This window comes from Parasteatoda tepidariorum, chromosome X2, assembly GCF_043381705.1.
Source record: "Parasteatoda tepidariorum isolate YZ-2023 chromosome X2, CAS_Ptep_4.0, whole genome shotgun sequence".
Lineage (NCBI taxonomy): Eukaryota > Metazoa > Arthropoda > Arachnida > Araneae > Theridiidae > Parasteatoda > Parasteatoda tepidariorum.
In genome coordinates, this window is record NC_092215.1 from 31,207,656 (window position 1) to 31,221,884 (window position 14,229).

The 14,229-nt window shown below is 27.8% G+C and overlaps 1 protein-coding gene across 1 annotated transcript in view; it reads left to right on the forward strand.

The window, feature by feature from the left end:
* The window catches only part of LOC107440923 (dual specificity calcium/calmodulin-dependent 3',5'-cyclic nucleotide phosphodiesterase 1A), a 535,122-nt gene that overhangs the window by 338,016 nt on the left and 182,877 nt on the right, over positions 1-14,229 (forward strand). The window lies entirely within an intron of this gene.

Sequence of the window (14,229 nt, forward strand, 5' to 3'; positions counted from 1 at the left end):
TATATATATATATATATATAAGTTCTGATTCGAACCTAGGTACCTCACGGTTGTCAGCAAACGTAATTAAGAAGTATGTAAAATCTTATAATACTGAGACAGTAATTCTGAATTAATGTCTAATGCCCCTGAAATCGGATAAAGTTAGCGAAAATATGTTTAAAAACAATTAAAAATCCAAAACAATATTTAAAAAAATTCATGGATTTTTTGATCAGCTAGCGATATAGTTTAAATACATTAATTTAGAGTTATGTGGTTTTGGATAAAGGTATTTATTATTATTATTGGTTTATAAATAATATTATACACATTTATAAACTGCAATCATCACTATTGTTAAATCGAATAATTTATTTTACCTCTGCTAAAAGAAATACGAAATAAGACAAGTCATTCCAAATGAAGGAATATCAATTTTTCTACTTTTATAAGCAAATACACAATACAAAATTCCGGGTCAAATTACGGTAAAATGTACCGGAACTCAAGGTGGAGGTACTTTTTTTCTATGAAATCCATTTTTACCAGAGCATGTTACGGAATAAAAATTCTGATAAGCCGCATTCTTTACAGGAATAATTACCTAAAATCTCTGTACTCAAATTAAATAAATATTGCTTTAAAATTTACGGCATAATATTTTACGGTAAAAATGGATTTTACCGATGATGCCGATATAAACTTTTTTAATTTTACTGGAAATTTTTTATTGTGTAAATATATTCTCGAATATGAGAAGAAACGTTTAGAATTGTATACCGATATCTTCTGCTGCTGCAGCACTGAAGTTTGGATTACTCCAATGAAAAGGTTGATGAGTTTAAGAAGTCAATGCTTTCACTTCAAAATTTAATGAATCAATCCAAACTTCGGTGACAGAAGATATTGAAATATAATTCAAGAATTTTGTACAGATATTAAAAAAAATTTAAAAAAATTAGGCTTAAAAAATTATAACTTTTTTATGTTTTGCAATCTGATGAGCAAAATATAATGTTTTTTAATTTTCAAATTTTTTAAGATTTTCTTTCCCACTGTTTTTTGGCACACTGTGGACGCAAAGTATATTAGTTTAGACTTATGAGATTTTGCAAGTTGATAAATATCATAAAAAATATTTATAAACTATGATCATCATTATTGTTCTGTGAAATAATTTATTTTAATCTTGTTAAAAGCAAATCAAAATAACACAAATCATTTCAAATGAGAGCTTTTCTACTAAATTTAATAAGCAAATACTACCCAACAAAAAAGATAGTTAAGTTATGTGTTTAGTACATAGTAGCAGTAGCTTGTAACAAGTTTTTTTTGAAAATTATTTATTTATTTATGTAGGTTTTATACCACATTGCAGAGTTGTACGTTAAAAAGAAGATTGCGTGATCTGAACTAATATTTATTTATCTTTTAAATTAAACACAAGATTAAAATCATTATTATAAATGTAAACATATTTACGAATTTGTGTAGTAAATTACACATTTTCGAGCTCAGTATTTCTCTCACAAAGCAACAGCTTGCTTCGGTTTGAACGGATGTGCGTCATTTTATAACGTTTAAGGTATTGAGGTCATATCCTTTATTTTTTGGCTTCTTTCTTCCCAGCGGATGTATCTTTCTGATCAACTTTCTTCTGAGAAAACCTAAAGTTAAAGTTTATAGCTACAAAATTAAACTATTCAACACAATTTATTTTTTTATTTATTTTTGCAAACAGGTCAATATAATTCTATGATCTTTCATGAGCTGATTCCTGCTCTTGTGCTTTGGTATTTTTCGGTATAATGCTCTATACTACTGCAACATAAGTTCAGATACGCCCCTGTCTTGTTCATTAAATTCATTAAATCTTGTTTGAGAAAATTTTTCTACTTAACCCCAAGTTTAGATTTTGAAGTTAAAATTACCCTTTTTAGAAAAGATGTTACCTTTGTAAGAGCCCTGTAAAAATCCCGGATCAAATTACGGTAAAAAGTACCGGCACTCAAGATGCCATCCTTTTTATCATAAAATCCATTTTTACCGGAACAAAAAGTATGATATACTGTACTTTTTTTAATAATTATTACTATGAAATTACAGAATCACTCTAATTAAATAAATATTATTGAAAAACCAGTATAATATTTTGCATTAAATACGGATTTTACGGTAAAATGAGTTTCACAGATGATGTACCCCAAAAAACCGGTACTTTATACAGTAATTTGATCCGAAATTTTTACAGTGCAAGTCTCCGTATAAATTTCATAACTTGGTTGAAATTAACTACAAATAATATATCAACTCAAACATAATTAACTGGCACTTATTCATTTTAAAAAAGAAATCTAAGACTTAAGCAGGGGAAAAAATAACATTTTTCTTGGCAACTCTTTGATATTGCAAATTTATATTTGTACGCTGTCTTTTCCACTTTTGGCTGAATTAATGAAATACGACGCTTTGTTTGAAACAACTTAGAACTTTTCATACATGTAGGAAACTATTGCATTGTTTTTGCCATCTAAAACACATAAGAATCACTAGCAAAATAAAATAGAGAAATTGGTCGAAATCTGGTGAATGTTTCTTTCTCAGCTGATAAGATACTACTAAACGTAAAAAAAGGAAATAGCCATCATTGATATTGGATGAAATGTCGAAAGTAATAAAAGCCACCAACCATATAATAAAAAAAGAAAATAGAGGAAAGAAAATGCTCTATTGTGAAACTTACAAAAGACCTGATGTATGGGGGAAAATCGGTCAAGTATAGTAACACCCCCTGATCATTGATCTTAACCATATCAACACATTACATCAAGTTTTCGAAATAGAAATGGCATCTGGAAAACTTATTTGCGGAAGAGAAAAGAGTCTCGTTTTTCTATATTCCATAGCCATTTCCAGCTTTTTTGCTTAAGGAAATAAGTTAAGAATGGATGAAAGTTTCTTTTAAAGTTAAACTTTTAATTATATATTTTCTTAAACTATAAATTTTAATGCATTAGTCTTTTAATTTATTTATACTTATATTTTAAGTATCTTTTACGAACTGTTTTGCTAAATAATTCTTTAAGGTAGAGCTACACTGTAATACAATAAAAAAAGTACAGGCATCCTTGGTGAATCATCCGTAAAGTTAATTTGACAGCAAAATTCTTATCCATTTTACAGTAAAATTTTTATACCGTGTATTTTACGGTAATAATTATTTAACTAGAGTGATTCAGCTATTTTACAAAAAATATTACAGTAAAAAACTACGGTATATCAAGTTCATTTGTTCCATAAAAATGGATTTTACAGTAAAAAGTATCGGAAACCTAAATACCGATATGTTTTACCGTAATTTGATCCAAATTTTTTTAAGGTGTTGCATTATTTTATTTTATAATGATAAATAAATATATGGTATTTTCTAAATACAGATATTTCATTCTTGCCAAGAATTTTCAAAACCCACCTCAAAATAATTTTTTTAAAAAATGAGTGAAGATTAAAAGTGTCAACTCAAATGTTTATTTTATTTCAAAAATGGTAAAACGGTTTTTAGGGTAAGATGGGTTTTATAGATGATCCACCCAAAGTCCCGGTACTTTCAGAATTTTTTGCAGTATCGAAGAGATTGCAACAATATAATAAAAGCAATTCTGAATTAAAGTTTTTGCTAAACAATCTATAAATAATGTTGATCCTATTTGTTTTTTGATGAAATTTCACTGTCATCATATTGTTAAGCTTTAAGTTTATGAAACAGCTGTATTAAACCAGGAAATCTTTCTTACATAATCTATTCTTTCATTATGCACTGTAAAAAATTCCGGATTAAATTACGGTATAGAGTGCCGGCACTTTGATTGAATCATCCGTAAAATCAGTTTTTAACATAAAATATTATATTGTAATTTTTGCAGTAATATTTATTTAAATGATTCGGAGATTTTACTATAATCTCTGTTGTATAAATTACGATATATTAGATTTTTTGTACCGTAACATATTCTGGTCAAAATTGAGTTTACTGTAAAAAATACTGGACCCCTGAGTGCCGATACTTTTTAAAAGCATCAAATAAAATATTGCTGCATTGCAAAAAATCTGATATTCTAAGATTTTTACAGTAATTATTTGTAATTACGAATTATGATTTACGGTACAAATCGTAGTATATCAGACTTTTTTACAATGTAACATTATTTTGTTTGATAATTGTAAAAAATTCCGGATCAAATTTTTAAAAAATAGTGACACTCAGGATTCATTTTTACCGTAAAATATTACACCATTTTTTACAGTAATATTTATTTAATTAGAATTATTAGAGTACTTTTTATTGTAATTTGATTAGAAAATTTTTAATGTGTAGGACAGATTGCAAGCATGTCTTGAGAAGATTGTTTTTAAAAAAAGTTTCAAATAATTTATTAACAATAAGAACCGTACTTAAATGGCATTGTTGTAAGATTTTTGTAAACAATTCAAATGAATGATTAACCAAAAGAACCGCACTAAAATGGCACTGTTGTAAGGTTTTGCAAACAATTAAAAAAATTAGTAACAATAGGAACCGTACTTAAATGGTATTGTTGTAAGGTTTCTGTAAACAATTCAAATAAATTATCAACAATAAGAACAGCACTTAAATGGTATTGTTCAAGGTTTTTGTAAGCAATTCAAATAAATTATTAACAATAACAACCGCACTTAAATCGTATTGTTGTTAGGTTTCTGTAAGCAAATATCACGAAATTTAAAGCGAATATTTCAAACTAATGATTAAGGAATCTGAAAAAGAGTTTTAAGAGGAATAAAGACATTTAATTGTAGAAAAAAAGTAGAAGCCAGAAAAGAGATTTTAACTGAAATAGATTGCTGATTTTCAAATAGATACCAAGCTTTTACAGTCTCTATTTTGACCTCTCAAAACACTGAGTAATTTCTCCTAGTATAGAAAGAAAACCATAGAAGTGATTTTTATGCAACTGACTAGAAATTATTTTATTAAATTACTTTATATTACAAAATTACTTTATTAATGACTGATCATATAAAAGCCTAGTTAAGTTACAAGTGTTCAGTATTAACTTACAATTTTTTCCTGTTACGGATGAGAAAATTTAACTCATGTGCCTATACTTCAATATTAGGGAAAACAGCCTAAAATTGGAGAATGTTAGATTCACAATGACTTTAACTCAAAGCTTTCTAAATCACTGCTTCAATTTTGATTTGCATCAAATTTAGGATATTGTGCAGCCGCAGAGCATATTCAAAGAGGAAACTTCATAATTCGCATTACGTTTAGTTAAATCTTCTCAAAACACTGCACGCTTTCAATATTCTGTTGAGTTTGAACATAGCTCTTTAAATTCCATTTCATTTAATTTTTAGTATGCTCAACAATGTGTTTTGGTTCAAAGGATTTTCACTAGAATGATTTCAATAAATTGTTGTTATACCGGAAAGCTTATTGATCACAATTTATACTTGAAAATTTACTGATGAATGGTATTTTTGAAACCAAAATCACTCAAACTTATTAATTAGTATACTTACAACTTTTCATGCATCGTTAAAAACATGGATGCGTCCTCAATAATAATATAATTTAAATACGCAGCAACCATGCTCAAGCGACATATTATTCGAATTTTTATTCGACTATTATGAAAAAATAATTGGTAGTAGCATGCTTATCCAAATAACCACAAAATTGACGATTTGAAGCATATCTTTACATTCATTGTTTTCAAATTGTTTGAGACTGATATGATAGAAAATAAAGCGTGACTACAAATTTATACTGTTTTGTTATAATTTACTATTAGTATGGCTTCAAAACCGTAAAAAGGAAGTCTAACTAAACGTTGGAGCTAGGTTATGTTAGGCTTTCTGTTAGGTATTGGTGATTTAGGTTGTAGTTGAGCTGTGTTATTTCAAATGAATCGTTCAAAGTGGCTTCATTAGTTTACGTGGTGGTTTCCTCTATTGTGAGAAAATAATAGTTTTTTGAAGTTACCATTTAAAGAGTTCTGGACACTATGCTGAATGAATTGAGAAAATGCTGCGATTTCAAAGCAGGGATTCAAACCTCGTTCCGCTGATTATGGGATTGACAGATTAGCCTTCTTGGCTATAATATATATACCCTACTGCAATGAACGAAGTGGCTTCATGAAGTGTTCGCCTCAAACTTATTACTATAAGATAAATAAGCACCCGTTGATGGAAAATATAAAAACGAATTCGTAATTCTTATCACATGGCTTAAGCTTTTGAAGAACTTTCGCTTGATTCTTATGAGCTGTGGGTGTTGAAAATATCCTATTGCTGAACCATATTTGGTAAAAACAGTCACTAAACAAATGTTTTTCTTAATTATCAGTTTGAATACCATTACAGCTAATTTACAACATTTTCAAATTTGGTTATAGCAATTTTCAAGATATTGTTCATCATAATACCAATATTCTATCTCATTCAAGTGCAAGTTTCAAACTATTTACTTTTACTCAGGTTACTACGATGTTCAAACCTTTCATTTTGTAGTTTCCAGATCTTATGGTAATAGTTCATCGGAAATTCTGGTTTTCAAATTTATAATTCTTATTACCACGCATATTGTAAAAAATAAAAAAGTTAAAAGTAAATTTAACCGAGTAAATGGTTTTTATGCCATGCTTTGAAACCTAGGCTTCCAACGTCGACGTTTCGCCTCTCAGTGGGCATCAAAGACTTACATAAGGGCGTTGGGACTTTATGCAGGATGTGTCAGAACTTTCAGAAGAAACTTCTTTAAATATCTAGTACACTTAAAAGCTCGAACATATTTTAATACAATCCTACGTATATTGCATGTAATTAAGGCAGTTATTAATACTACAAATTATAGGAAAAGACCAATTGTATAGTGAATTATAATACTAACCAATTAATAATAATTATATATACTAGCCAATTGTATAGTGAAAATTACAATTTGCTTGGATTAACTGGTTTTAACTGCCTTTTAACTGATTTTTTTTATTCACCACAAATATACAGTAATTCGGAATTTTTAAAACAATTTGTTCTATTTCTAATTTCAAATTTAACTAATTAACTTAATATCTTATAAGAGAATGAACTATTTTTAATTCACTTAAGAATATTTTCTTTACAACAGGTTTAACTTCTTGTTATTGAAATCAATATCCGGAGCATTATACAATAGTCCAATGTAATCTTGATATCTAATCAATATTTCAGAGCATTGAAAATTTCAGATTCAGAACAATGCTCCTTTAACTTCATTACGAACTTCCTTTTAAGGAAATAAAAGACAATTTCAGTATCTGATCGATGCATCTCAGACTTTTCAATCGATACCAAAAGGAGAAAAAGAAACTAAAAATGGATTTCTAAAAAGCTAGAAGCCAAAAACTTTCGTGAGAGAATTATATAAAGGTAAATGGTAAAATAAAAAGAACTAAAAATGTGCATTTTCTGATACAGGAATTTGCGCAATGAATAGCATTAAAAAACAATGCCTATAATGCATGACTTATTGCTTATTGTTCTTTTCCATACTAACACAGTAATCGTTTCAAATTTAACTGTTTATTGAACCATGTTGCAATTATCATTGAAATTTATTCTCACTCAATATACATACATCAATAAATCGACGCATTTGTGTTTTATTATAATCCGACATCTCTCATAGTCACTCTATATTCAGTTAGACACTCAATAAACTTGCGTTTACAAACTTGTGACTTATATTCCATCATGTCTGTCACATTGTACACAGTAAAATAATTCTGGATACTGTTACGGTAAAAATTATTGGTACTTTTTTTACCGCAAAACTCGTTTTTAGCTCGCAAAATTTCATGGAACAAAAAATTTGATAAGTCTCTGCTTGTAAAAAGTAATATTTACAGAAAAATCACTGTAATTAAGTAAATATTATTGTAAAATTACAGTATTAAATTTTACGATAAACGTGGATTTTACGGATGCAGCACTCAGGGTTTCAGCACTTATAGCTGGGATTTCTTACTGTTGATATTGTAAAACGATTTAAGCAAGTTCAACATCGCATTTCCCCTTTCAATATTAAGCAAGAAAATGAACAAAAAACTAAACGAATATTTTGAATAACTGCTGTTTCTGAGCAAATGATTAAATTTCATATGCCAAGATGCTAATTAACGAGTGAAAACGATATTTGAAACTGCAAAATAAGAGGCAAAAACGTTCTTTTTCTATATCATTTTTCCATATTTTAAGAAAGGTAAATTTTTGTGTTGAAGTTTTGGTGATCATTTTATTAATGTGCAGAAATATAGATAAGGAAATGAGAGAAATGATTTATCGGAATTCGCATTTTTTCAATGAATATTAACACTTGATCTCACATTAAAATTTTTGATTTTCGATCTTCGATTGATGCGTGTGTTCTACAGATATATATGTTCTAAAGCTCTCCTTGTTTTACGTATCTAGCGTAACCTTCACGTTTTTTTTATGATTTTTAAAATATTCATTTGAACAACTCCGATTGTCGAAGAGATAATGTAAATTTATCTTTCGTCTGACATTATGTTGTCATTGCCTTAGTAAAAATCCGCTCTTTGCAATTCCATTATATTGATCAACCAGATTTTTTTAAGTGAAAAAAAAGATATATCAGTTCGGGTTTTGAAAAGTTATATCGGTTCGGATTACTGAGATAGATTCTACAAGTTGATGAGAAAGTTTATTCAAACTATTGATACAGTCATCAGGTCTGGTGAACTGGAAGGTTTGAAAAAATCATAAACGTACCTACACTGTAAAAAAATTAATACTCAAATATCACGAAACTTTCTTCGCTTCTGCAGATTCCATTTCCTAGTATTTGATCCGAGCAAATTTTTCGTCAAAGTTACGAAATAACTATCGTCACTTCTTCAAAGAAACGAATTTCGTCAAAATTAAATAAATGCTTCTTCATTCCATTTTTTACCAAGAAAAAACCAATACCTTTAGAGCCTAACTATTCGAATAATGACTTTATCTTGGGCACCCATAGGTGGATCAATGTTGACTTAGAATAATAAGAAGAACATATAGAACTGAGAAATAAATTACATCCATGCCTGAAGCGGGATTCTATCCCGGGATCTTCCTGATACAAGATCAACTCCTTGACTACCTTACAGATAGTCGGCTTACTTTGTCACTTTATTTTCAATCGTCTAGTCTTCATTCTAGTTTCGTCAATCCAATTTATCTCCCATGATGCACTACGATGAGGTTTCGAGTTGAAACATTTTCGTCTTATATTTACGAGTGCGCGTTTATCACTAATGACGTAATTTCATGACGACATCATTTTCAAAATTACCCATATATAGCCCAAGGATTGCTGAATCATCAAAAGTGAGAATTTTATATCCGAGAGTGTGATATATCTGTCATCACATAATTCTAAAACAATATTTTAAAAAAGTACATTTTTCTGCTGTCAAGTTATAAAAACAAACGAGAAATTTTGCAATTTTACCCTTTGAATAATGTACAGCGTGGCCCTTATTTATAATTTTTAAGAAACTTTTTTAAGATCCTTTTTATAATCTCTTGCCTAAAACCCATGTTCAACAGACCGTAATGAATAATGTCAAAGTCTCGTGAATCATTTTCAATTTAACTAATTTTGAAAATCAAATTAAAATCCTCATTTCGTCTTTATCTGTGGAAGGAAATTGAAATACTGTTTCATTTATTCGTTGAAATAATGAAGAATGACGAGACAATGATTGCCACTAATTGGTTTAAAATTTCCTACTTTAATTAACATAAATCTAGATTTAACTTCAGCGTTTGTTATTAAATTATTTAAAGTTTTCGTTATTAAACATTTGGATTGACTTTTAATCTTCATTTATTCTTTAAAAAAAATATTTTTTTGATGATTCTAAAAGTAATATTCCAATATAAAATATCTGTATTTAGAAAATGGCCTTCATTTAATTATCATTATCAAATAAAATATGCTACATTGTAAAGAAGTCTAATATACTCTCATTTTTACAGTTATAATTACGGAATGTCACTGAATCACTCTAATTAAATATATATTACTTAGAAAAATTATGTAAACTTTTTCTGTTAAAATGAACCATGAGTGCCTGTTCTTTTAACCATAATTTGATCTGGAATTTTTCACAATTAACAAATATAATGCTAACTTTTAAAAAAAATCTGATATACCAATTGTAACGTAAAATATTATCCTGTACTTTTTACAGCAATAATTACCGTAAAATCACTGAAATATAATTAGTAATAATTGTAATTAGTAATTATCAATAAATAGTTCCGTACTTTTTATATATTACTGTGAAAAAATGATGTAAAATTTTTCTGTTAAAATGAAATATGAGTCCTTGTACTTATAACCATAATTTGATCAGGAATTTTTTACAATTAACAAAAGTAATGTTAAATTTAAAAAAAATCTGACATACCAATTGTAACATAAAATATTATACTGTACTTTTTACAGCAATAATTACCATAAAATCACTGAAATATTATCAGTAATAAGTGTAATTAGTGATTATCAATAAATAGTTCCGTACTTTTAAAGTGATAATTACCGTAAAATCACTGAAAAATAAATAGTAATTATTATAATTAGTAGTTAGTAATAATTAGTGTAAAACTTATAGTATATCAGAATTTTTTACTCTACACCATCATTTTATTTGCCACATTATAATTGTAAAGTATTCCGGAACAAATAACGGTAAGAAGAACTGGCCCTCAGGGTGCCGGAAATTTTTACGGTAAAAACAATTTTTACAGAAACATGTTATGGAACAAAGTATCTGATTGATCGAGGAATTTTTACGGTAGAGAGAGTGGGGTCAATTGTAACAGGGTACGATTGTAACAGAGCAAAAATTCCGAGTGTCGGGTTCTAGATTTGGTTCCTAGGTGGTGCACAAGGTGTATTTAATAAATCTACATGCACACCCCTGTTGGCAACCATTTTTATGTACTTTTGACAGAGTTACATCACAAAAGATATTTTTACGCTACGTAAGTACGTTTTTTGGTATTAGAATATTATATTGTGACAAAGACATTTTGTTTAAACAAATACAAATTATTAACCGAATATGTAAGTGGACTCCTTAATTAACATTTCAAAAAAAAATATTAGTTTTGTTAATTAACTTGCATTGTTTTTAACAAATGAAGCTGAAATGGCGTCTTGGGGCCAATTGTAACAATAAGTAAAGTGACGACTGTAACAGCTGAAAATCAATAATCTTATCTTTACAAACCATTATTTAACTCTTTAAGAACCACAAATAGTTTCCTATATCATTTATATTATGTTGCATGTGCATTATTTTATTTGTCACCTTTCACAGCATAAATTAAAATTTTTAACCCCTTAAAGTTAAAAGTTTAACCCTTTAGGTCTCTGCTCATTATTATTTTTACTCCTGAAATATCACTACTATTTTGATCAATAAAGAAATATATCACAACTGTGATAATATGTATAATTAACTATGACTTAGTTGAATTTATGAACTGTTACAATTGACCCCGTAAGTGGGGACAATTGTAACAAGTGCACGACTGTCAAAAATTGTTAATAACTAATATAATAACATTCAAAATATGGTATTTATTTTTTTTCCTAGTAGAGGATAGTCTACTTTACTCGTCTGTCAATTAATACTAATAATATATTGGATTTTTTGTTAGTTAAAAATAGTTAAGTAAAAAATGTTACAATTGACCCCACTCTCCCCTAATAATTACTGTATATATTTACAGTAATAATTACTGTACTGTATATATATATACAGAAAAAATAGATTTTACGAATGATGATGAACCCAAAGTGCCGGTTCCTTAAACCGGAATTTTTTACAGTGTAGAAATATATGTTAATATAATATAATTAAGAACTTCTCCTGAAAACACAAGCACTGGTTCTAAATATTCTCAAGTTTCAATCACTTTGAGTGAACTCACCAAACCGTTAAATGAAATTCTAGGAATAAATTTTGAAGGTTTTGTTCCAAGAATAAGACGTTTAGAGTATTAAAGAGTAAATTAATATGACTAATTAGATTTCACGTCTTTAATTAATCTAGCGTAACAACCAGAAACCTAATGAAGTAATTTATTATTTAGAAGTCATTCAGATTAATTAAAACTGACATTTTTATATTCACATTATAAATAAAAAATATAATATTTATTTTTTAATATAATCGGTATATTTTTGCATATAAAAGAAAAGATTTTTTAAGATAAGTAAAAATAAAACAGCATGAATATAATATTTTTTCAATCTTATAACTTGAACTTCCCGTTTTTTCATTAGTAATTTCAAATTATTAAATAATCTAAATATATAAAAGAATAAATGAGTTGAATGTGCCGCATTATATTTTAATTAGTATACCGTTTTTCTTTAATATTATTTATCCTAAAGTTATTAAAATATGTAATCGCCTTTTGTAAAATGCAATTAATTTGTTTAAACTAATAAAATTAAATAGATTTAAGCATCTTTAACTTCATTAAATTCCAATTTTGATTGATGATTTACTAACTTATAGCTAGCCTCCTTAAACTAATTAATTTTAAGGAATAAAAATTTTAAAAATTTTCTTAAGAAAGACTTTTTCTATTATAATACGTTAATACGCATCAAAAAACCATTTTCTGCAATTTTCAATAAGTCAAAATTATAGAATCAAGAAACTTAATTCCGAATTATGTATTTAAAATTAACACTGAACTTTACAAATATGTAACTGATTAAAAAAGGCTAAAATTATTAAATTATTAAAAGAAAATCTTCCTCATAAATATAATATTGAAAGATAAAGAAGAATTCTCATAAAATATGTTTTGTTACATTATTAAAAATTATGATAGGGTTGTTGTTGTTGATTTACGTCGTACTAGGGCTGCACAATGGACTATTGGCGACTGTCTGGGAAGCATCCCTGAGGATGATCCGATGACATGCCATCATAATTTTGATCCTCTGCAGAGGGGATGGCACCCCCGCTTCGGTACCTGCACGCGAAGTCTAGCACTTTACCGTAGAACAGTTTAGCAAGGAACAATACCGCACACCCTTGGTCCCTAGCAGACTGATCCAAGTGGTCACCCACCCGCACACTGACCACAGCCAGTGATGCTTGACTTCGGTGATCTGCTGGGAACCGTGTCTTAACGATCAGTCCACTGCGGGACATTATGATGGGGATTAATAAGTTTCGATTAATAAAAGCATTTAAACCAATAGTTTTTTTTTCAACTTGAAGGTTTTTGTTAAAGTTATTGAATTACAATATAAAATAATAATGTTTATTTCTGTCATAACATTTATTTAAACAGATAAAAGCAAAAATACTTTTTTATAAATATCAATCGTAACCATTATTAACCAACTTTATTTTATAAATATCAATCGTAACCATTTGATGTGTGTCCCTTTAGTAAATATATTTTTCGAACGCTCTTATTACAGGCAAAAAAACATATTGGCACTTTTCAATTATAGAAAACAGTCTAATAGTCACTAAAAAAATCAGCTAGATTATTGACATTACATTTGTACTAAAATCCATTTACATTTTTATTCCATTTACATTAATTACATTTGTAAAATATAAATCCAAAAAAGTAGTTGGAAAAATTGTTTTTCCTTCACATTCAAAGATTTACAGTAATCGATTTTGTTAATGAAAGAAATTTCAGTGATGAATAAGTGTACTTCTCTTATATCTAAATAACTGCAAACAGCTTCAGATGTGAAAAATTATTGTTTGGAAGTGAATCGTAATTGGAAACTTTTAAAAATTTTAATTTTAATGCCGATCAACACACCATGTTTCATGCTGTATTTCATAACCATATTGTATAAAAATGCTAAATGCATTATTTGTTGTTTATTTTGATCTAAATTATTATAAAATAATAAAAAAAATATGAAAAATAGTAAAATTTCTGTGTCAAAGGATTAAAAAAAAGTAAACTTTACGATCACATTTTATCTAAACATAAATATTACCAAAACCATGTATTGATTAATATAAAGCAAAACAAAAAACATTTTATTTGACATGCCAATGTAAGCAACATTTAAATAACAATATACCATTTTCAATAACACATTATACATATAAATATTATATTAAAACGTAACCTTTTCAAATATCCTCT